General features: G+C 39.8%; 1 protein-coding gene and 1 long non-coding RNA gene across 3 annotated transcripts in view; one reads left to right on the forward strand and one right to left on the reverse strand.

Moving 5' to 3' along the window:
- LOC117527193 (furin-1-like) overlaps positions 1-25,951 on the reverse strand; it is a 272,765-nt gene that overhangs the window by 185,750 nt on the left and 61,064 nt on the right. The window lies entirely within an intron of this gene.
- LOC117527208 lies at positions 449-11,186 on the forward strand. The gene is made up of 3 exons (XR_004565468.1): positions 449-460; positions 2,187-2,188; positions 11,053-11,186. It is a non-coding gene; the product is annotated as an uncharacterized LOC117527208 (long non-coding RNA).

A 25,951-nucleotide genomic window follows, 5' to 3' on the forward strand; every position in this document is an offset into this window, starting at 1 on the left:
AAAAGATAATTTCACCATTTTACCATCAGTATCTCATAGCAGACAATTTGTACTTCCTGCCTTGAAATTACAACTAAAAAACTTCTAAAAGGCCATTTCATTACTGTTACAGCATGTTATAGACCACAGACGGCAAACAGAAAGGCTTTTAAAACAACCATCTCACATTATAAAGAGATTTTCATCACTGACAATTTTGACAATTATGACAATTGTCTGTTGGTTAGTTTTAAATCTGCAGTAATTGTGACTCATTTATTATTACAAAAATACTATACTCGCTCTATATATAATACATTATATAACAATACTGAAATAATTTTACTTCTCTAAGAAAGGCTAAATATGAGTTTCACCTTTGTAAAGTCACTACTAAAATGATCCTAAGAAAATGTGTAAGGTAATAAAATTCTCATACAGGAATGTAACTGCAAATGTCAGCTTATATTATAAAAGTTATGTACTCTGACAAAGCAGGCATCATAAACTGCTTTAATGAATATTTTGTTTCCTCAGGTACCTTATGTGAGCCTTTACATCTGGATCCAAAACCGCTTAATGAGCAGGACGCCAGCTAAACATGGCCATCAATTAAGTTGAAGGTTCCACCATTTAAGAGCCAGTTTTTATAACAGTCAGGCTGGTTTCTATTAGAGGCTGATTCATGACCCCTTAAGATTTGCCCCCCCCACCAAAAAAAAAAAAAAAAAAAAAAAAAAAAAAAAAAAAATGGGTAGATATACATTAGAAAGGAACAGAAATCACATTTTGTATTCTTGAAAGGGTCCACTTTTTTTTTTTTTAGGGGGTCCTGGAAATCTGGGGTCAAAACGTGCCAAAATGGCAAAATCACAAAATTTAGGTTTTTGAAGCTCATATTTCCGTGCACCCTGAGTGAGACAAATTAATTTTCATTAGTGTTAGTCTATCGGATATGGACTCTCCAAAAACATGAACATTTTGGCGGCTGATTCAGGGCGCAGCCCATAGGTGGTGCTACAAATCGCCATTTTTTGTAATTGTTCACATTTTCACAGGGGCGGTGTGGCCTGCGCCCTTACGCCCAGGTTACACATACAGGGTTTTGTCGGCAGATAGTACGTAGACCGAAGTTCGCGGTAGTTCCGGCTGTTTTCGCGGTGGAAATGGGAGGAGCATTTCGCAGGCATTTTGAGCGCCGTACTAGCCGCAAACACGCGGATAAAACACCGCTAAATCCGCTGAATAAAGCGGCGTTTTCACGCTGTAGCATCCGGCACACGTCAGGCAATGGGGGTTAATACCCAGTTCTATCCTTTACAATCGCAGGTTAAGACGTGCGTGAGAACGGCAGTGTTCTGCTGCCGTCCATAATGCCCTGTGTACCGCTGGATTTATCCAGGCAAATCCTGCGTTACTCCAGGAACTTTTGCATATAGGCACCGCCCCCAGAGTATAATAGGCTGAAACAGCTGTCACTGCAGGGGGAGGGAGCTCTTCCTCAGCCTTTTCTTTTCCTCTCCTTTTCCCCTCCTCAACGTGTTGCTCGTCTCCACCACAGGCCTCTCCTCTGCTTCTGAACCAGACCTCTTGGTAAGTCCTTGCTGCTGCCAATTTTCTTTTAGGAGGCATACTGGAGCTTCTCTGCAAAAATATCTGGAGCTGGCTGCGAGTGAGAGGCCTGCATGCAGTGTGCTAGCGTTTTTATACTGACCGCCGCCTATCGGCCGTTTGGAACACCATTAACCGGGAGGTGGAGTTTAGAACGGTGTACTGTCCGCTAGCGCTGCCGTTTTGTCTTCCTCTGTCGCCAGTTAAAACGCCTTTGAGGACGCCGATGTGGGCTCTATCGCTGTTTTACACGCCGTTGGTTAGGGATACAATGCCGGCCGCCAATTACGGCGGTGTAAACTGCAGCACTACAGGAAGGGGCAGGATGAAATGGTGATTAAAAAGTATCAAACACCGTTGTTTGCGTTGTCTCCGTCGTCACGCGAATTCTCCGGGAGCACTCCCGGAATTATTCGACATGTTGAATAATTTTTTCGATGATTCCCGGTAAAGCCAGAACTAAGCCACGCCCCCTAGTGCCGGTGTTAACAACGACGTGCGAGCCTTAAGACAGCCAAAAACTCTTCCGGGACGCTTCCGGGAGCTCTTATCGTCTATGTGTAAACGGGGCTTTAGTCAGCCAAGGTCTTTTATAGATGTAATGATAGATTAGTACCTCTTACTTTGATTTCGATGAAAATTTTGGCGGCTGACTTTGGGCGCACAAGTATAGGAGGTGTTTTTTGTAACTTTTGAAACGTGTGGCTGTAGGCTGCCACCTGGTGGCCAAAAAGGAACTAAACTTCAAAAAAATAAACAAGGTTTGGTTCTTATAAAAACTGTACAAAAATCTCATGAGACTAGGACAAATGGTTCATGAAATATATGGTTATTTGAAAGTGGTTATCTTTGCCAAATTCTGCAAGTTTCACGAAAATCATAGGAAGCTGCCAATTTACCATATCGGGCCTCTACGTGAAGTGGTCCAACAAAACCCATGCAAAAATGGTCAATATCAAAACCAGCCACAAAACTCTTTTACCACTGACATTAGAGATGCTGAGTGACAATATGAGCCATATTCCATCATTTTTGACTTAGGGCACATGGGGAAATCACTGTGCAAAAAGTGGTAATTTTGCATTGTGGCGGCAAAAAGCGCCCTCTATACTTGTGCGCCCAAAGTCAACCGCCAACGTTTTCATCAAAATCAAAGTAAGAGGTCCTAATCCATCATCACATGCATAAAAGACCTTGGCTGATGAAGGGCGCAGGCCACACAGCCTCTGTGAAAATGTGCACAATTAAAAAAAAAAAAAAAAAATAGCGTTTTGCAGCGCCACCTATGGGCTGCGCCTTGAGTCAGCCGCCAAAATTTTCACATTTTTGGAGCGTCCACATCTGATAGATTCAGAACGCATGGAAATATGAGCATTTGAAAACATATATTTTGTGATTTTGCCATTCTGGCTCATTATGACCCCAAATTTCTAGGACCCCCTATAAAAAAAATAAAATAAAATAAAAAGCGGACCCTATCAAGGATAAAAACAAATGTGATTTCTGTTTGTTTCTAAAATATATCTAACCATAAAAAATTTTGGGACAAATGTGAAGGGGTAATAAATCACAACCTGCCTGATTTAAATAGTGGCTCTTAATTTTACTCCTCTTTAGAGGATTGAGGTCCACAATGCCTTAAAGTAACTGGATCTTAGCAAATCCAAACATCCTTCCAAGCTTGACTCTTATTTTCTGAAATGAGGTGCAGACTTTATCACAGAACTTTTAACTTACATTTTTAATCTCACCCTCTTTAATAATGAGAAGCCCAACACATGGACATCTTGTCTCCACTTACTGAAAGGAGGAGATACCTCAGCTGTTTATAGCAAAAAGCAGATCCCAAAATTATGTGTTTTAGCTAAAATTCTTGAAAGCGTATTTGGTGGACAACTTAAAAATATAAATGGCATTCTATTACAAAATTAAACAGGCTGTAGAACACAACACAGCAAGCAATCATTGCTATTGAAGTGGTGAGTGACTATTGAGGCACTGGACTACAAAAAATTTCCTGTGTCTGTGCAAAGCTTCTGTCACAGCTGACAGTTACAGTTCAAAGCTAAAATTAAAATACAGTGCAGACTGTTATTTCTGAAGTGAATAGTGGGTAATTTCTTTTCAGTGGGGTGGAGGTAAATGTCTTCAAGCACTCACTGTTCATCGACCTCTTTAAAACTCCTCTGAAAATATATATCCATAATCTCACAGAAAGCATGTTGCACTCTTCAGCAGAAGACAGGCTTCAGGTGTTAACAGATACGTTTTAGCTTTGTAGTAACATCTTGTTATAACCACAGACATTAGCACACAGTGCCTCTGTGAGCATGCCCAGCAGCTCCCATGTCATGAGACTGCATAAACTGCTGCTTACAACGGGCACTAACATGGTGCATGATTGTGTAGAATATTATGACACAACTTTAGACTGCTGTTGTGGACAATCAGGCCTCATTTTTTGGAAACGGTTCATCAGTCAGGGCCAGAAAATAGCAATGAGAGTCCAGCTTTGCCATCACCACATGTCCTCTTCTTAAACCTTTTTGTATGCCAACTTTCTTGATAAATGTGTGTGTTCCATCGTGGCATTTCAGGCCACAGTGCTCTACAGTCCAGTCCAGAGTCTAAGCGTTGTGTACTTAAAACTCCTAAAACTGCTGGACTCACTTCAGTGGTTGGCAGCAAAACCATGCTGCACAGCAGCTGAGACAATGACAGGAAAGCCAAGCATGAACATTTCCTCAAATACGACAACTACCAACAAGATATTCAGTCCTGTGGATACACAAAAATCCCCCAATTGACCCATTATGTGAAACCTTGCACACAACACTGCTTTTAAGATGGTTGTTAAGTAAATATGGCGCATACACAAACATGGAATGAGAAGAATAGTGTGACTAATACAACTTGTGGCTCTCCTTCCAGACAAAGCTCAAATTTGAAAAGTTCCCAAAGGGTATAATGTTGACTGTGCAGAATTCACCCCCACCCCCCATGTTCTCCAGTAATAGCCTTCAGAAAAGTTACACCAGTGACTAAAATTGTTGTTTGACAACAACCAAAATGGAGAACAGCCCTGAAATAGATGAACAATCTGACCTGCTGCCAGAATAAGGATAATAAAGGATTCCAGGGTGTTTTGATGCTGTGTGTGTGTGTGTGTGTGTGTGTGTGTGTGTGTGTTGTGTGTGTGTGTGGGGGGGGGGGGGGGGGGGGGGATTCTTTGATAAACAGCTGGTATTATAGGTTTGGAAAGCAGTGGGAGACCAACTGCTTTCTGTGGACAAAACACTGAACCCACTTGTTGGGAAAGCTCCCTCTGAGTTCAACTCAGCACATGTCTCAGCTATTTCTAGCATACCATAATTGCAGATCTTCTGGTTTATAGGACTTTGTGTATTGGAAAGACAAGCAATCTCAGCACTGCTGTTTTAGAAAAACCTGAAAAGTGGACTATTGCTACTGTATGCCAATGGTGCACAACAAGCAGACAGAGGCAATGAAAGACAGTGCTGCTTGGACTACTGCCCTGGGAACCACAGCAAATCAATCAGGCTAGAGCCACCTTAGTGTCATCGCCAAAAACGGTCACAGTATTTCCTCCAGAGATCTGGACAATTAACACAAACCAGTCAGAAGAATTTCTATTTATAGAGGGTTTTCCATCACGTGACCGATTTGCTGCAGGACAGGTGCCATCGCCATTCTGGATTACAAAGAGGCTGACGCGTGACAGAAAAATGAAGCGAATGTACGGTTATTACGAGGCTTTAAATCCTCGAGATAAAGCTATTTATCGTGATAGATGTGTAGCAGTTGGTTCAGTGGATTGGTTATGATGTTGGTTATGATGTGTTTTTAATCTTGTACTTTTTTACTGCTGTTTTTTTTCTTATGGTTGTTTTATTGTGTTTTAAATTTTTAACTGTTTTTATGTTGTGAAGCGCCTTGGGACGATTTTGTCGTGAATTGGCGCTATATAAATTAATACATTTGAAATTTGGATCCGTATCTTATACCAGATAGTGAGTTTAGTGTTAATGTAAGGAACTGGCTGACCGTGTCACACTGCGATATTGTGAACTAGGAAGCCGCCGACCAGGTCAGCCTCGCCGGCCTCCTGCAGAGCATCACAGCAGAGCTCTGAAAGCGGAGGTCGTCTTGAAGTCCTGAGCGATTTCTCTCACCAGGCGCTGGAAGGGCAGCTTGTAGATCAGCAGCTCGGTACTCGAGGACCACAATGTAAATAAGCATCCATATTGGAAGCGTTCTTGTGTTATCCTCTGCAGTATTTTTATGTATTGTTATATAATTTTATTGCAGAATAAAATAAAATAAAATTCTGGGAGCAGTGGATTTCTGTTAGCGGCAGATCTCTCACAGCGCCACGGTGCCATGAGGCTTCTTCACACCGACGTTGAAACTTCTGCAATTGTTCACCAAATGCACGAAGTGTAATCACAGCGGCCATTGCATCGTAATCCAGAATGGCCGCGGGACACAAAATGACGTGACCGATACGTCACATGAAAACCCTCTATAGTTATTGTGATAAACAAGTCAGGTTTTGCAAATTGTATTTAACAGTGCATCTCTAGGTTGCTCCCATTTTTGTTCAGAGTTGCTGCAATGTATCCAGTAGAGAGCCACAAGAAGGTTTAGCAAAGGTTTTACATCTGATGCTGTTACTGACACACACAAGTGACCTTACTTGGGAACCTTCTGTTTGGGAGATAAGTGCACTACCTGCTTGCACCACCATTCTGATTTTTAAAAATTATTTTTTATTTATTTATTTTAACAAATTCTATGTACCAGGGGTTATCAAACTGTGGGAGAGTGAGCTCCCCCAGAGAACAAATTAATAGCTGCCCCCCGACACACATACACACAATTTCAACATCTTTGTGTGTTTCTTTTTATTCAACAAAAATATAAATGCAACACTTTTGGTATTGCTCCCATTTTGTATGAGATGAACTCAAAGATCTAAAAATTTTCCACATACACAATATCACCATTTCCCTCAAATATTGTTCACAAACCAGTCGAAATCTGTGATAGTGAGCACTTCTCCTTTGCTGAGATAATCCATCCCACCTCACAGATGTGCCATATCAAGATGCTGATTAGACACCATGATTAGTGCACAGGTGTGCCTTAGACTGCCCACAATAAAAGGCCACTCTGAAAGGTGCAGTTTTATCACACAGCACAATGCCACAGATGTCGCAAGATTTGAGGGAGCGTGCAATTGGCATGCTGACAGCAGGAATGTCAACCAGAGCTGTTGCTCGTGTATTGAATGTTCATTTCTCTACCATAAGCCATCTCCAAAGTCGTTTCAGAGAATTTGGCAGTACATCCAACCATCCTCACAACCGCAGACCACGTGTAACCACACCAGCCCAGGACCTCCACATCCAGCATGTTCACCTCCAAGATCGTTTGAGACCAGCCACTCGGACAGCTGCTGAAACAAATCGGTTTGCATAACCAAGAATTTCTGCACAACTGTCAGAAACCGTCTCAGGGAAGCTCATCTGCATGCTCGTCGTCCTCATCGGGGTCTCGACCTGACTCCAGTTCGTCGTCGTAACCGACTTGAGTGGGCAAATGCTCACATTCGCTGGCGTTTGGCACGTTGGAGAGGTGTTCTCTTCACGGATGATGCGAAGGAGATGTGTTGCACTGTATGAGGCAAATGGTGGTCACACCAGATACTGACTGGTATCCCCCCCCCAATAAAACAAAACTGCACCTTTCAGAGTGGCCTTTTATTGTGGGCAGTCTAAGGCACACCTGTGCACTAATCATGGTGTCTAATCAGCATCTTGATATGGCACACCTGTGTGGTGGGATGGATTATCTCAGCAAAGGAGAAGTGCTCACTATCACAGATTTCGACTGGTTTGTGAACAATATTTGAGGGAAATGGTGATATTGTGTATGTGGAAAAAGTTTTAGATCTTTGAGTTCATCTCATACAAAATGGGAGCAAAACCAAAAGTGTTGCGTTTATATTTTTGTTGAGTATACATTAAATACATTTTTAAATATACTTATGTGTTTTTAAGGAACTGTCCTATGCATTTACACATTTTACAGCCTTTTACATTTTAAACATGTTTGTAAAAAACTCTCTTCTATTTTTACCTTTTGTCATATTCAAAACATCGTTTTTTAAACATTAAAACATCTGTGTTTTTAGACATCTTTGACATTGCTAACACATTTAACATAAATAATAGTAATTAAACTTTTATACATATTTCGTCTCATCTAGTCTCACCTCTTTTTTAGTGCAAGCAATGAGTCTGGGTCTTTGATGCGAACAGGTGGCTGATGCGAGGATGCACTGTGGAGAGGAGCAAAGGAAGATCGTCCTCTACTTTCTTCTATTTCTGGTTCCCTATAAACTGTCTTCTCACTAGTAGATTTACGCAATAAAAATGTATCCATTTTGCTCCTGGCATGTTAGCTAACAATATTTTCTTTCTCTTTTCCCCCTTCATTTTTTTTTTTTATTAGTTAACAGTTTTTAAACTATTTTTTACCCCCCCCCCCCCCCCCACCCCCCCCGAAGAATCTGGCCATATTTGAAAACCACTGCTATATACAGTATTATGCTAAAATGTGCAGTGAAACGATCAGATCATAAGATGATAGCATTTTTTTGTTTGCCTCATGATATCTTTTTCTGCCTTTAGATTACAGCTGTAATTTTTTAAAAATATTTCATTAAATTAATTGCCAGCTATTTTGGTAAACAATCTTTTCGTTTTATGTCCAAATTCTATTACTTTCAAAATGCTTCTTAAATGTGCATGGTCCTGTGGTTTATTTACTCCTCTCTGACAGTAAACTTTGGGTTGTGGACAAAACAAGACATTTTTTAAACACTCACTTCTCATTTTTTCATCAAAAGACAAAACACCTGTACATCACTTACAAAGTGCAAACATAATGAAAGTGTAATCAAAGTACATAAATGTACCACAACCCAAACCTTCACAAATACCCAACATCAGTATACAAACATAGGCCCTCCAAAAACAGAATTAAAACAATAAAAATACACTCCCGTGACAATCACTTCAATCAGGTCCAATATTTTTCAAAAATCTAAGATTTTTTTAATGATGTGCACCTGCCTAGATTGCCAGAGGAGGATTTGCCAAAATGAAGGGTTATTGGCTGCATGTAAACATAGTCATTGTAACTGATATGGAGAGATGGTCCTCTCTGCCCAATTCCCTTAGATCACATGTTTCTATTATCAAAATGAATGTGCTACCTCGTATTACAGTAATTTCAGGGCTATAGAGCAAACCTGAATATTAGCCGCACCCACCAATTTTAAAAAGGACAAAAAGAAATTGTACATAAATAGGCCGCACTTGTCTATAAGCCGTGGGTCTCCACATTGTGACATGAGATATTTACAGAGAAAGGTGTTGCAAAGTTTTTTATAAGCTTTTAATTAAATACGTACCGTCAATGCACGTCATCCAGCATGCGCACGGTGCTTCTGCTCCACACAGATAACTGAGTAATTTTAACTTTTTCTTGAGATTTCATTGCGTGCAGCCAGGATCGGATGGAGTCTGTGGTAAATGAGACGTTCATGAGGCGCTGTGACTTTTTTGACAGAGAACCAGTTTGGTAGGGTGGGGGGGAGAAGGCTCCGCTCCGCTAACTGAACTGACAGTGCAACCCTGGCGCAAAGTGCCAAAGAGGGATTTTTCTTCACTAAAACGAACAGGTAAGACCTTATATTTACAGTGTGTGTGACTTTACACAGCATGAGGAGCACCGCTTTCAGGAAATTAATTGACAGCATCAATTGATGTATTTCGCTTTATGAAAAAGACTGTAAAATTCCATAAATTAGCAGCACCATTGTAAAAGCTGCAGTGTTCAAAGTGTGTGAAAAAAGTAGCGGCTTATAGTCCAGAAATTACGGTAACTTGAGCTTATGTCCCTCTTCCCGCCTTCATTTTGTTACTGGGATAGATTACAGAGAGCTATTACTAAATCTGTATGGAAGGCAAAAAGTCCCCACTTGAGACTGTCTACGGTTCAGCACTGTAGGTCGACAGGGGTTTATCACTCCCAAACTTTAGAATTTAACATTGGGCTTTCACTCTACGCCCACTGGTTGTATGGTGTAATGATTCAGTGGAGGTGGCGTGGTGCTCATTGGAAGAATCCCTGGCAGGCCCATTAAAACTTAAAGAGATGTTATTTGCTAATGTTCCTCAGAATAAATGTATGGCTCAGGTTGTCCCATTCTATCTCATTATTGCAGTCTCGTGCTGTGCTGAAAAGTGTGTGGGATTAAGACCAATCTTTAACAATGAAAGCATTTTGATCAATAACGCACCATAAATGGTCTCAATATAGGCAATGGCATAATAATAGTGTATGCTGCCTTGGTAATGTATTTGGTGATAATGGACTTCTGTCGTTTGAGGATCTTGTGTTTAGTTTAATTTGCAGCTGTCTATTTTCTATTTTCTTTTATTTCCAGTTAAGAAGTGCTATGAAAAATTATGGGGTACCATGGCAGACCCACTTAAAGACCACCCACTCCTTAAACGGATGAATAGAACTTGTGGATTAAAGGTCTCATTTCTGGACCATATGTGCATATTCTAGAAGAGATGTATGTCCCAATTGCTGGACAACAGACGTTCCGAATTTACATCCTGATTTTGACTAGGAAGCAGTTTAGGACTCCGTGATTTGTTCTTCCAAAATCCCGATCATCAGCAAATTCACCTGAACTTTATTCACAAGACATACATGATGCCTCGTAAACTCTACAACATGATGCTCAAGCTGACTTGAACTGTACTTGTGCCACACAAACTCATGCGCACATTTTTCCATTTGGTTTGGGAGTGTCCAGGTGTGTTTTATTTTTGCAAAGTAGTGAGAAACTGTTTGTCCATGCTGTTACATGTCAATATTCCTTAGTCACATGTGGTTTTGTTGTTGAATGATATGTCGCAACATAAGTTACGCAAAGCACAAGAAAAGGTCATACTGCCCGGTCTAACCTCCTCCAAGAAGATGACTGCAATGAGGTGGAAAGCTCCACATTCTCTGTCTCACCGTCAGCGGGTGTTGTCTATAGATCTATAGATGTAGCATATTTAGGAGTTGTCCACTGTGCGTGTACATAACACTGAGGAGGAAACTATCATTCTCTTGAATCAAGTAGTGGTTGACCTTAAAGCCTTTTGATGTGAGGCTACCTACACTGATGGTTGGCAGATTTGAATCAAGTTACGCGAGTGTGCGCAGTGGCACTATGCGCATGGTTGTTCTGGGCCTGTGTATATTTTATTTTTGCTTGAAGATGTTATTTTTTGATTTCTAGTTTTGTTTGTTAAATAATACAAATTTGATCACAAAAAAAAAAAAAAAAAAAAAAACTTTCTGAACAAGCCTACAAATATCGCACAGAGTTCCCACAAGAGGGCGGTATTGTCCAGGCAGGTGAAGAGAACAGACAGACGTTATGCAGGGTAGCTCAGTATGAATTGGGGTCCTTTAGCACTGTTCCGGCTGCAGACAGTTTTTCTTTTCTTCTATCCGCCAGGTCAACGATCACAGGAACATTTTCAGCAGAGGCACCTGTGCTCGATCAACAAAGTTAACACTGAACGATATTAGAAAGGGGAAAAAAGGGAAGACTGAAAATTTTTTGGTTATTTTCTAAAGATTGCTATTCGGGGTGAAACGGTAAAGAACGGTACTCTGTGGAATAGTTGTATAACATCCTTATGCAAACAACATCTTGAGGTTTCTTTGGAATGACCTTTCTAATTTCAGTATCTATGACAGTTACTGCAAACAAATCTGCTTCTACGTGCTGTATCATTTCCATTCATAATATAGTAGCAACTTACCCGCAAAGTTAAAAACCTGAAAAATGATCCGATACAGTCATAAAACTCATCACACAAAATAAGGATGGTGAAATCCGTCATCAGTACTGGGCATCTAGGGATAAATTTTCATAAACATTTTGAGAAGCAGCAGAGGGGGACCAACAGACACCCAGCGCTTAGATAAGCAATAAAATATTCTTCATCGGACCAACAACTGACATAGTGTGTACAAATAATGATAAATGTCTCATTCTTTGCAATGCACAAAGGCGACCCAGGGAAAAAAGAATGAGTGCAGAACAGTTTCTGGCTTGTGTCACTGTTAACCTATACTAGGTAAAGTCTTCCATGGAGCAGACAAACACACAGAGCTGACTACACTGTCACATCGATAGAATAGATGATGTAACATCCTCAAAGAACAACCAGCCCTTCAAAGCCCATCAGACTAAAATAAACTCTGGCACATATAGGAACTATTCCTGCCAACACGGCAGATTGCCAAAACATTACTGGAAACATTCAAAAGCTCAAACTCAGCGAGCTGGGCTGTGAGGGGGGTTAACAGCTGTTTGGTTAGAAACTCAGAATTTAACGGGAAAAAGTGAACACTGTTAGTATGACAAAGAAAAAAAAAATCTATTGCTCAACTCTTATCTTGTGTCCAACCTTGACCTGTTCTGTTAACAGGAAAATATGTTCATTTAACCCTTAAGTTTGGCCAGAACAGTAAAAAAAAACAAAAACAGAATAACTGTTTAACCAGAAAGTTGCCATTGAAGTTCGATGGCTTACTGTGTCATTGTGGATGTAACACATCAACTACTTCCCTCATGTCATTCATAAAAATTCATCCATTTTCTGATCCTGTTTGTTCCAGTTAAGCGTCATACCAGCATTCATTGGGTGAGAGGTGGGGTACACCCTGGACAGGCCACTAGTCCAGTATGTCCACATCCTGGTCCTCTGTGTGTTCAACCAATGAACAGCTGGCTGAAAACACCTAGTTTGGAACATTATGTGCAGTTGGAGCAGGGACAAACTGAAAGACGGGTCACAGTCACAGTTTGTGCCCCAAGGACCAGGATTGGGAAACACTACGCTAGTCTATATTAGGGCCGACACAAACACATTCACGTGATTAATGAGTTGATATTTAATGTATAATAATCACACGGAAAGGCCTATTTCATTTTACATCTCATTACATTTTAAATGAGTGTTTTTCCCTTTTATACCTTTTTCTCCTTTATTTATAACATTTTGCAAAATAATTAAGCATATAAAAGAATTACATACTGACTTTCAAACATCCTGCATTAACTGATTTTTTTTTAGTTGCATCTTTACAGTGGCTTTTCTTTAAATAAGTGGAAAATCAAATAAAAAGCTCAATGGACGTCACATGCCCAGGCAAGGCCGGTACCTATTTACAACTTGGTAGAATGGACAATGCAGATGAAGTAAGTGTCTCATCCAAGAATACAGGCCGGTAATGTGACTGGGAATCAAGCCCAGGTTACACATTAGCAGACTAACTTCTATCCAACTAAATTACCTGCTCTGCAACAGAAGGTGCTTTGGGCCATTATTGAAGTATCAGCAACGTAATAAGCGTCCTATTTCCCTATTTCCATCAATTTTCCAAACTCACTTACTTCAATTAAGGGTTCCGTGGCGGTGTCCTATTTATTATATTTCGTCAGTCAAGAATGTATTGGACTTTTTCACAATCTGCATGTGAAGCTTTAATAATCTCCTTTATAGTCATTCTCCATTTATTCAAAGAAACGTGTCCTCTGCATTTAACCCATCGTAATTACACTAAAATACAATCCAACCACTAGGAGCAGTGGGCCGCCACAGTCCAGCGCCCAGGGACCAATTCCAGATGTAGAGACACTGCAGAGAAAGGAGCAGACCTTAAATAAGCATGTTTTTGATTGTGGAAGGAAACCCACACAGACACGGGGAGAACATGCAAACTCCACACAGAAAGGGCGAGAAGTGATCCCACGACTTTCTTGCTGTGAGGCATCAGTGCTAACCACTAATCCACAGTGCCACAGCATACATATAGACATGGTGCTGCAATTTTAGCTTAATCTAATAGTCAGCACAAACAAGATAAAGCACAGACATAAAATGCATCTAGAAATGTGTGTGTTGCATGTGTTTGTGAACTCTACGTTAATCTTTGACAAAGGAAATTAACAAGCAGTGATGCAGTGCAAAGTAGTAATTATCAAGGCAGCTGTGATGTGTTTCAACAAAACACATTCAATTCTTTATATAAGATGTGACCCTTGTGTTGTATTGTAACACAAAACACAAACCTTTCATTGGAAGAACCAGTTTTTCCACTGCTCACAGTATTATGGAGGTAATGAAGTATTCACACGAAACACTACATCTGAAATCTAAATCTAAATCTAGCATCTCTGCAGCAAACTCAAAGGGCTCAAAACTGTGTATTTGTTACAAATGAGAAGAGCTCCTGTTACAAAAAAAGAAAAAATAAATTTAAAAAAATCCACTTGCAGAAGTAAAAAAAATACTCCAACAGAATGCTGCTTTCCTCCCACACGTTCTCCTCCAAGTTTGTTACAAAATATAACCGCTTAAGCATTTGCATCTCCATTTTATTATAAAAAGGGCTTACCAAATCAAAAATTGTTACGCAAGTGACTGTTCCACCTGACAGGGCCACTTGTGCATGTGTATCCGCAACAGGAAAGCAGAGTCCTCCAGATGCTGCTCATCATCACATCGCTCATCAACACCATATATGTGTTTCCTCTTGTGACACGAGGTACAAGCAAACACTGACAGCACCCTGCCACCGTGCTGGACAACATGTCACTGCCACCTCAACAAAGTAATAACAAAAATATACTTTCTCCCCTCAGAAAAATGGAAACAGAATACACAAGAAGAATATTGTCATTTCATGATATCTTCTTGCAATTTTAAGTCCAGTGGTTCTGCTACTGAGTCATTAGCAGAACCACTGGACTTAAAATTAAATTTCTAATATTTAATAAAGAATGAAATGTTGCAGGATTATTGCTTTTTAATATTTATTTATCTATCCAGGTTTGCTTCGGCATTATGTCTGAACTTTTTTCCTGAATACAGCTTTGTACCTTCAACACGTAAATGCAAGTGAATGCATCTCAGCATCTTTTTGTTCGTTAATCTTATGGTTATGACTCGCAGACTGAGTGTTTCGCATTTTAAATTTTCACATGATGCTTCACAAATACGGTGATTGTGAGACTTGTTAAACCTCCAGCGGAAATGCACCTGCTGAATCTGGAGAAAGAGGGATATTTAGCAACAAAATACATCAGAGACACTAATTACGACCGCATGTGCGTGGAGAGACTTACAATCATGAATACTTTGTGTTGTTACTGGGACATTAAATAACATGCGGCATGTACTTAAAAAAAAAAAAAAAAAAAAAAAAGACAGAAAACCCAGACACTGGTTAAATCATACTGTAGGGACCTCAATCACAGCATCGGGCCCCTACACAACTATACTGGCGAGAAACCCTGAACACCTCACTCCTACTCTTCATTTGTATAAAGCGTTTCAATACAGCTTATCTCACTACTGTAATGGCCTCAATTACATTAGTTGCTTTTGCTGTATAGAAGACTAATGTGATCGAGTCAGAATTAGTGGCAACTCTGGTTTTTAAGTACAGTTTAAAACAAGAAACAATGGCCTTAGTGGCCTCCCAGGATCTGGGATTGGAAACGAGCCTTTGCAGACAACTCGATAAGGCCTGTGTGTCTTTATTAGTGTTTCCAATAATGGCAGCAGCAAAGTTGCAGTCTGCCATCATGAGAAAGCTGCTTCCCTCACACATTTTGAGAACTGCCCTCCTCAAGAAAGCATTACCATACAGTACAGCGGTGTTTGCATTTCTTCTTAATTTATGTAAATGAAGTCCAAGACATTTTCAGTGATATGGAAATATTCATGTATCCATCACTTGTGTTTAACAAAAACTAGCTATAGAAGTGACGGACTACTGTAAAGTCAAAGGGTGAAAGTAACTACCACACATGCGTTATGTGTCTGTATTCTATAAGCACTTTTGTTGTTGCTGCTGTTATTCAGTATCAATGGACATTTTATTTAATGTTTGGTAATACAAAACTGATTAATTTGTATTCAAGTCAGAACATATTTTAAATACTATACTTAAAATTAGGGGTGCTGATTTACTGACCAGGAGTAAATACTGGACTGATTCCTGACTGATGACCACATTTAGATAGTGCCTTCCATCTGCTTCAGATGTCAAAGCGCTTTACAACAATGCCTCACATTCACCCCAGTGTCAGGGTACTGCCATACAAGGCGCTCACTACACACCGGGAGCACTAGGGGATTAAGGACCTTGCTCAAGGGCCCTTAGTGATTTTCCATTCAGGCTGGGATGTGAACCGAGGATCCTCTTACCACTAGACCATCACCTCCCCTGATTAACTATGTTAGCGACTAGAGAAGGCCCAGAGAAAGATGGAAAATGTGTCAGTAATTCCACTGACATACTGCTTATTACCATTGTTTAACTGTGTAAAGTTTAAGTCACATCTGACGTTTCTTTGAAGTAGACCATGCTAAAAACCCACCCAATAAACAATTTCCTTTTAAGTGTGTGTGCTCTGGACACATAGAAACACAAGACACAATTTAAAGAAGTGAAAAGTGCTGTGTTTGAATGACCCGGGGGGGGGGGGGGGGGTGGGTGGGGGGGGGGGGGGGGGGGGGGGGGGGGGGGGGGGACATATTAAAACTTGGTTAATAGCTACAAGTTCATGCATATTTCCTTGGAATTCAAAAACACTTGTTGAAATTGAAAATTCTCACATTAGCACTTAAAATTCTTCAGATTCTTACTTCATGTGCACAGTTGTGCACGCACAGGCATTAAAAGCTGCTTGGCCATATTTTTGCATGGCCAGTCAGCACATCTGGCTCTTGTTAGAGCTGCTGTGACCTGTGTGGCTGTGCTCCATCCCCGCCCCCACCCACTCCTCTGTGGGACACCAGAATAATGGCTGAGTGTGCTTCTGGCTCTCTGTTGCTGGAGTTCTTAGGTCGCCTGGAAGATGAGTGTTCATTCCCATGTTGTGGGCTGAAGATGGCTGCCTGACAACATTTTTTCCCACAGAATGATTTTCATTTTATTTTTTTAAAACATAAGCCAGTGGTAGTGGTATCCAGGCACTGACATCATCTTTTGTCTCTTGAAACAAACTATTTGGTAATCAGAATAACTAATATTACTGTCATGCATCAAATTCATTGCAGTTTATGACAACACAGCATTTTTTTTTTAAAGGGTTTGTTTGGGGGGGGGGGGGGGGGGGGGGGGGGGGGGGTTCAGTTAGAAAAATACAGAAAGTACCAATAAACACAAAAGCAAGCTTAACTCCAAGAAAAACCTGTTTAGGGCTGTTAGTTTGAATGTGAAGCACATGAATGCAGAATCCATAGATTACACGTTTTAGTCAGCACTGACAAAACAGCCCCTGTGTACAAAATCGATAGGGCCAAAGAGCAGACACACAGAAAAACATGTGGTTGCACAACTTGTTTTGTTGCTATGAGACATGTGATGTCTGTGGAGATTCTCAGTCAGCCAGGTCAAGGAAGTGATGATGCTTTTCTGGATGAAGAGCGAAACATCTTCAAGGAACTAAAGTCCAGTTGACCTGACTCAGCCTACTTGAAGACACATGTGACGACCTTTTCACAACATCACAAAGATGCTACGGATGGTTTGAAGATGAAATTGTAGCTCTGTCTCTAAATGCTGGCTGTGTTAAATATTTGTGGAGTCTGTTTTTGGAGATAAACCACATCTGCATACCAATATTTTATTTAAAGGATGTTTTTGCCTCATTTACTTATTTTTCTGTTTTTTAAGCAGTATTATTATAAAGAGTAACTAAAGCAATTTCAAGAACTTGGAAATATGTGAATGCAAGAGCTTATTAAACTTTGTTGACATGAATGTGAATCTAGGAAATAATAAGCATATTTATCACAGCATAACAGAGTCTGTTGAAGTTTGTCAATACTCAAACAGTTTAGACGGACAAAAAGTCAACAGCATTACTGATGTCCAATGGCAATCTTGTGCATTCAATTATTAATTAAAGAATAGATGGCTGGAGATACAAGTTTTTTTTGTACTGCAAATTAATGATGGTAAACTTGTAACACTGTTCTGGAAAGTTTCTAAACCTTTCCAATAGCCATATCATACTACACATCACAAAGAAGACATCACATGCTGTGCTCAATTGGACATCATCATGTCACCAATTCTTTTGAAACTAATGTTTGGAAACCTTCATGGCTACTGTCTGAAGGGTCGGAACACTGCAGGTACATTATTACCTCCGCCAAGGAGGTTGTTTTCGGTCGCGTCCATTTGTTTGTTGGTTGGTTGGTTGGTTTGTTAGCAGGATTACTCAAAAAAAAAAAAAAAAAATCCTCAACGGATTTCAATGAAATTTTTACCAGGCGTGTATCTTGGCCTAACTTATAAGTCATTAAATTTTGGTAATGATCCGGAACACAAACCGGATCCAGTAATTTTTTTTAAGGATTCTTTATCATTGCAGGATAGGGCCAATTTCAACATTTTTGCATCTACTTCATGAAGATGGGTCACAAAGGCTGAACAAAAATTAAGTTACAACACAATAATAATTTAGCATTTGTTTCTCCTCATTGAATAAACTTATTAGAAATTAAAAAAAAAAAGTGTAGTTCATGCAGTTTCTCTTTATAAATATATTTGTTGAAGATCTAAGGGTTTAACCCTCTGGGGCTGACGCCGTCGTATACAACAGCTGAGACCAAGCTTTAACTAAATTATAATAACTTTTTAATGATATGAGATAGAAACTTACTCTTTTTTTTTGCTGAAAAGTTAACTCTGCGGACTTTCGAGCTACCGTCCACCATCTTTGTACTCCTCATAGAAGCTGTGTGATGACGTAAGCAATGTGACGTAGCAATGTGAGTGTCCAATCGGAATTGGTTCACCGTCACATGGTTTTCCAAAATCCAATCATAGGGCAGATTCACCTCACGTGACACACCAAAGATTGTTTAGGAGTGATGCGTTACTAGTTGGCCCGTTTGAATAGCCCCCTGGCTGCTCCAATGCGTCCAATGCACAGCGAAAGTGAAATTGAGCAGACGGAGCACCTCTCATACAATCTGACATGCTCAAACAGAGTGTATGAGTATCAGGATTGCTCGACTAGTTTTCCTGTGAATGTTATTGGATAAGCCTGTGGCAAGCTCTCTCGCTCTGGCATAAAGCACTGTTTACCATATCAATGGAGCGAGGGGGGGAGGGGCCGCTCCTCAAACTGTGAATGAGCCTCGAAGTGTGAATGTTGCTTTCAGAGCACGAGAGAACAAACACACAGTCAACTTCATAGTAGAAGTTTGTGATGTGACCTTTGTGTAATAGACAGAAATTGCTTTGAGATGAAGACAAACAAACGCATAGACCATTTTTTATATATTGTTCAAAATGTGCATTTGTGTTTATTGTTTGAACCTTTTTGTTGTACAGTCTTTCACACAGAGCCCAATTAACCTTTATGAAGTGTCAAAACAGTTTATTATCGTTTGCTGTGTGAATTTTGAATAAATGTTGTGTGAAGATTATTTCCGCTTTACTTTTCCTTTCGTATTTCTGATTGTAAACCTTTATTAAACTTATAACACACAACTATAGCATATATATTTTGAAAGTACAGGTTTTCCTGAAAAAAAAGACATAAAACTTGATTGTGGGATGCAGGGAGAGCTGTTAACAGCAATAATAAATCATTCATGCCAGGCGAGTGAACTGTCCAAAAAATGCCCTTGGACCCCAGAGGTTAACCACTGAATCTGAAACATGACGATAGATGCGTGAAACAATGTGGAATACGTCTCTTTGCCAAAGGGTATTTCATGTGACGTCAGTGACCCTATGGCCTTGGCGGAGGTTTGCGCTCTCCGTGTGCTTATAGTTTGCTCTTTGTTGGTCATTGATAAAACCCTCAAACTAATTTGAGATCAACAAACAGTGTTCTTTCCAGGACTCTGGTGAATATATTAACTACAAAAACAAACATGAAATGCATTAAGATGAGGACAATTCACAACTGTCCCCCTCCCACCATTGCAGTTGTCGTGCCGCACCCTCACAAGGAGCGATATTTTCTAGGGTTGGGAGGACTAATGAAAATCATGAGTCAACTAGTTGGGTATAATTAGTCATCAACTAGTCGACACCTAAATTTGACATTGAATGAATTAAGCCAATTTCAAATCTTCATGATGAAACTCAAATGTGACATTTATTTTAACACATATAAACACAAAAAAACAGCATTAGCATGAAGACAATACCTGCATTCATTTACTAGGCATAGACTACCTATTTGAGGTGACAAATTCACCTGCCAAGGTTCACACACTTTCTTCACTGAGTGAAGGTAGTGGTGGCAGCTCCAGCAGGTATATTCTTTTAAGGGTTAAATGAACTTAGTAAATGGCTTTCGACTAGCCAACAAATAAAAAATAGTTGACTAATCGGATGTTAGTTAGTCGTAGTTAGGGTCCATTTATTGAGAGAGTAGCATCAACCGAGAACATGGCGTCATTTGGGGGCCAACTGTGCTGAACTACTGAATGAACCTTTTATGTTTTCAACATTTTTTTTTAATCATTAAACCACAGACAGCAACACATCCAGGTACAGGTGCTATCAAAATAAATATTAAAAAAACCATTACACTGTCAAATTTACAATTTATGATGATTTATTTAATTAATTTAAAGCCTGATTTACACTCCTGTAACTCCATGTCATGCAATGACGTGCATGACAGTTTTAAAATTCTCTGTCACTGGATTATGCTTTATTATGGATTAATTTGACCCTCAACAAGCCTTTCTTTCTACAATCATCACCTCCAATTCAAAAGTAAGGGGTACAATTTCCTCTTTTTCAGACTCCATGTTGTAAAGTTGCAGACTTTTCTGCCAAATGTTGTGATCCCGAAATGTATCAGTGGGCGCACTGCAAAAACTATTAAAATATGATGGTAGCCGAAGAAGCGAAAGCAGAAAAGTGTCAAATCACAGCATTTTGTAGTGTCTGATTTAACAGGTGCATATCAGGCTGCCTTTCAGAGTCTTGAGCATGGTGTGAAAAAAATAAACAGAGCCGGTTTTTTAATCACAAAGATGACTCCGGTCCCACATGCAAGGGATTTTTAATGGAAATACATTGCGACTGGATTGGACCGGACCTCCTCCTGACAGCAACACATTGTTTATTGCTTTGTTTTTCTGCACATGTCTACAGTGACAGAGAGAGGGAATGTAACCAAGACACTTCTGCAGTATAGTATCCCGTCACTAAGGTCGTAGTGGGCTGGCAAGTTCTACATATCAAATACAGATTAGATAATGACACTAAAACCAGAATTGGACTGATGGTAAAGGGAAAAATCACAAGTACTGGCTTGCAAAATAGTAAGTCGGCTGGTCCCTTGTTTCATTAGGGGTCGCCACAGCAGATCCAAGGTGGATCTGCATGTTGACTTCACACATTTTACGTCAGATGCCCTTCCTGGTACAACTCCACATTACATGGAGAACTGTGGCAGGAGTGTGGATTGAACCTGGAAGGTCTGCACTGAAACCAAGGATACTAACCACTTGGCAACCACCCTACTGACTTGTAGTTAAAACATAATAATAATAATAATAATAATAATAATAATAATAATAATCCCACACACACCAACAACAACACACTATAAAACTTTGGCAGTAGAAAAAATGCCCTTAGTGACATACCAAACCTAGTATATAAGGTTGAGCAGATGGTGATCAGTAACCAGTGCTTTAAGCTTGTATGCATCAGCTCTGGCAGATTTTTTTTCACTTTCCAAAGGATTTACGCTTTATACACGTTTTTATATAAAAGTGTCTTGAATGCAGAGTTTAAGTGAAGAATTTAGTGCAGCTAACTGTTCTTCCCACTTGTCAAAAGTCCTACAATTCTGAGTGTGCGCAGAGAAATTCTCCTGCTCTGAAAATATTTTAGGCCTGATACAGCTCGTTTTAAGATTGTGTGACATATGGAACAGGAATGCCGCCAACTTTTGTTATAGGACCACAACAACAAAAAGATATACAAAGTGAACACTGATGCAACGATCCCACGTTTTATATTTTAACTGAGTTGCAGAAAAAAAATTGTTAAAATAAACTCTGAAGTACTTTTGTGCATTAAGCTTGGATAGATATAGAAATATGGCATTTTTGTAATTTTGCATGCGACCTGTTCATAGTTCACTTTGTTTAACATGTAATTTTTAAATTTAGACACGAAGAGAAAGATTGAAAAAAGGAAAAGAAGAAAGAGAACAAAGATAAGAAAAATGGAAGAAAGAGAGGAAAGAGAGAGAGAGAGAGAGAGAGAGAGAGAGAGAAGAAAAAAGAACAAAAGAAGAAAAAGAAGCAAGAGAAGAAAAAGAGGTAGACAAAAAGAAAAAAGAAAGAAAGAAAGATATTAGTAAAAGAAAAAATGTAGCTTTACATAGCAGTGGTTTTCAAACTGTGAGGCTCCCCCAGAGTTCTTCGGGGGAGTGCAAGGGATGGGTATTGAGAATCATTAAGAAAAGATTCGATCTACGACATCAATAACCTTTTGCTTAACAATTCCCTTATCAGTCCTTCAGAGCGGCCATTGTTTTATCAGAAAAATGATAATTTCTTTACCGCTGATTGCAAACCCTGCAACGGGTCTGTAATCAACCACTTCTGCAGCAGCTGTTCTTGAAGCCTGAACAAAGAAGCAGTGCTCCGATCCGCTGCTTCGTTGGTGCATTGCTTCGCTGCTTTTCAGAAGCGGCAGATCCGCTTCTTAACCCCCTCTCAAAGCCATTTAAAATGTCAATCGTGAGTCACTTTGTGCAGATTAAAGTCACTAACTGGGACTTTTGTTGCAGGCAAGAAACAAAAATCGTCCTCTGTTCAAGTTCGAGTCCGCCGGAATTAATAACTGCAAAGCGAATCGCCATTTTAAATCAAATGACACCACTTTCAAACATAACACAGACAACTAAAACATTTGTTCCTCCCAAAATGAGACTTCCTGTGTTCTTTATGAATTACATTGATGCTGACTTGCACAGACAAGTACACACACATATATACTCAACAAAAATATAAACGCAACACTTTTGGTTTTGCTCCCTTTTGTATGAGATGAACTCAAAGATCTAAAAACCTTTTCCACATACACAATATCACCATTTCCCTCAAATATTTGTTCACAAACCAGTCTAAATCTGTGATAGTGAGCACTTCTCCTTTGCTGAGATAATCCATCCCACCTCACAGGGTGTGCCATATCCAAGATGCTGATTAGACACCATGATTAGTGCACCAGGTGTGCTTAGACTGTCCACAATAAAAGGCCACTCTGAAAGGTGCAGTTTTGTTTTTTTTGGGGGGGGGGGGGGGGGGGGGTGAATACCAGTCAGTATCTGGGTGGACCACCATTGCCTCATGCAGTGCAACACATCTCCTTCGCATAGAGTTGATCAGGTTGTCAATTGTGGCCTGTGGAATGTTGGTCCACTCCTCTCAATGGCTGTGCGAAGTTGCAAACGACGAACTGGAGTCAGGTCGAGACCCCGATGAGGACGACGAGCATGCAGATGAGCTTCCCTGAGACGGTTTCTGACAGTTTGTGCAGAAATTCTTTGGTTATGCAAACCGATTGTTCAGCAGCTGTCCAAGTGGCTGGTCTCAGACGATCTTGGAGGTGAACATGCTGGATGTGGAGGTCCTGGGCTGGTGTGGTTACACGTGGTCTGCGGTTGTGAGGCTGGTTGGATGTACTGCCAAATTCTCTGAAACGCCTTTGGAGACGGCTTATGGTAGAGAAATGAACATTCATACACGAGCAACAGCTCTGGTTGACATTCCTGCTGTCAGCATGCCAATTGCACGCTCCCTCAAATCTTGCGACATCTGTGGCATTGTGCTGTGTGATAAACTGCACCTTTCAGAGTGGCCTTTTATTGTGGACAGTCTAAGGCACACCTGTGCACTAATCATGGTGTCTAATCAGCATCCTGATATGGCCACCTGTGAGGTGGGATGGATTATCTCAGCAAAGGAGAAGTGCTCACTATCACAGATTTAGACTGGTTTGTGAACAATATTTGAGGGAAATGGTGATATTGTGTATGTGGAAAAAGTTTTAGATCTTTGAGTTCATCTCATACAAAATGGGAGCAAAACCAAAAGTGTTGCGTTATATTTTGTTGAGTGTATATATATATATATATATATATATATATATATATATATATATATATATATATATATATATATATATATATATATATATATATATATATACATACATATATACATACATACACACATATACACACACACCATATATGCACGTATGTATGTATATACATACATACATATTCTATTTCTACCTCATTTCTTATGTCTTGTACTGTTACAAGTATTATTATTGCTTATCCTTGCACATGCTGTTTGATGAACATTTTCCTCTACTTGCACACACCTTGTGTGTTCTTTTTTTGTTTTTTTAAGAGCTGATGTAACATGTGAATTTCTCTCCTCTGTGAGCTCAAAGTTTATCTTATCTTATCTATTTGCAAGAGCTCAGCTCAGTGGTATGGAGTGACATTCATGCTGCCATTAATGTCTGAAAGGAAATGCTTTTGAGAAAAACTATAGATTTTGTTTATTTTTATTTATGTCCAGAGATCAAGGATTCAGTGACCAATTTCATATTTATTTACTTTAAGACTCAATAAAATGTTGACACAGAAAACCTGTAAAGCCTACTTTTAGTACACAGAAAATTCATAGGAGGTATTGATAAGCGGAATCGATAATGGCATCGATAGATAAAAATCTTATCAATTCAATTCCCTGAAGTTGAATTAATATTATTTGTTAAAATGTGTTAGTTGTGCCAAAGACATTTAAAAACACACAGAGATGTTTAAATGTTAAAAAAGATGTTTAAAATATGACAAAAGGTAAAATTAGAATAGAAAGTTCATTAAAAACATGTTTAAAATGTTTACTAAGGCTGTGAAATCCATAGACACTTCCTTAAAACTGCACAAATACTTTAAATGTTTTAAGATGTGTAAAAGAATAAAAAGAAACACACAAAGATGTTGAAATTGTGTGTATCACAATTTGTGTGTGGTATCACACCTCTCACATGGTAGCACTGTGTCTGTGTGCATGCACACAACAGTTGCCGCGGGATCGTACGGCATGCGTACATGGCTGTCCAACCATCTGTCCCTCCCGACAGCGGAGGGAATTTTTCAAGGCTCATCAATTCTTTTTTTTTTTTTTTCCAGCCTTTTTGGACAGTTTCGGCCTCATTCACCCAACTTCATGTTATGTGTGAAGGGGCCATAAGAAATACATCTGTGTGATCAGACAGATCAGCCTGAAAAACAGCGAAGAGGTCCACATGCACATTGTGTGACACAGTGTGTGCTGCTCCGTTACAGAACTGGCTCACATCAAGACAGACTCTCACAAAGTAAATATAAATAAAGCCTACCACCTCCACTGAGAAGAACAAAATACAAAAAAAAAAAAAAAAAACCTGAACAGGGCACTGACGCACTTGTACAATGATTTCCAAGATTAAATATGAAAAGTCCATTCCACCACAGAAATCCCCATGCACGCAAGCCAGTGTCGCGGACCTCCTCAAAAAGTTCTATCACGATTCTGGCACATTAGATTCAAAGCCCATTGTCTCTTAAAAATAATGGATTCTGACTTTTCTCCCCAATGTAAGAAATTCATCTGCTGTCCAGCCTGTAAAAACAGCATCTTGGAGACATTCCACGTGCATGTTCACGGTGGGAGTAAAATAGCGTCCTGTGACACAAACAGCAGCATCACCGTAAAGTTGGCATCCAAATCCGACAGACTCTGAAGTTCGGGGTGAAGTGTGTTGCCTCCTGTCTGTCTGTACATCCTCTGATAAATCCAAACCTTCAACTTTTGAATAAAGCTCAGAAGCTTCGTTATTGGACAAAGCAGCGTCCGTGCACTGTCTGTCAGTCATCGGATGTTTCTGCTTTCCTAAATGTACATCACATGCAGAGAAATACAGAGTAAGACATTTCCGGAATGAATTGCTGACTTGCAGAGAGAGTAATAATTCAACAAAACCCATTAGCGACCACTAATTTATTACCGCAGGTGCGCTGATGCACTTACATCATGAATACGTTGATGTTGTGTTGCTAACTGGGACATTAAATAACATGCGACATGTCCTTGCTTGTGGCTTATTTTATTTA

This window comes from Thalassophryne amazonica, chromosome 2 (assembly GCF_902500255.1).
Source record: "Thalassophryne amazonica chromosome 2, fThaAma1.1, whole genome shotgun sequence".
Lineage (NCBI taxonomy): Eukaryota > Metazoa > Chordata > Actinopteri > Batrachoidiformes > Batrachoididae > Thalassophryne > Thalassophryne amazonica.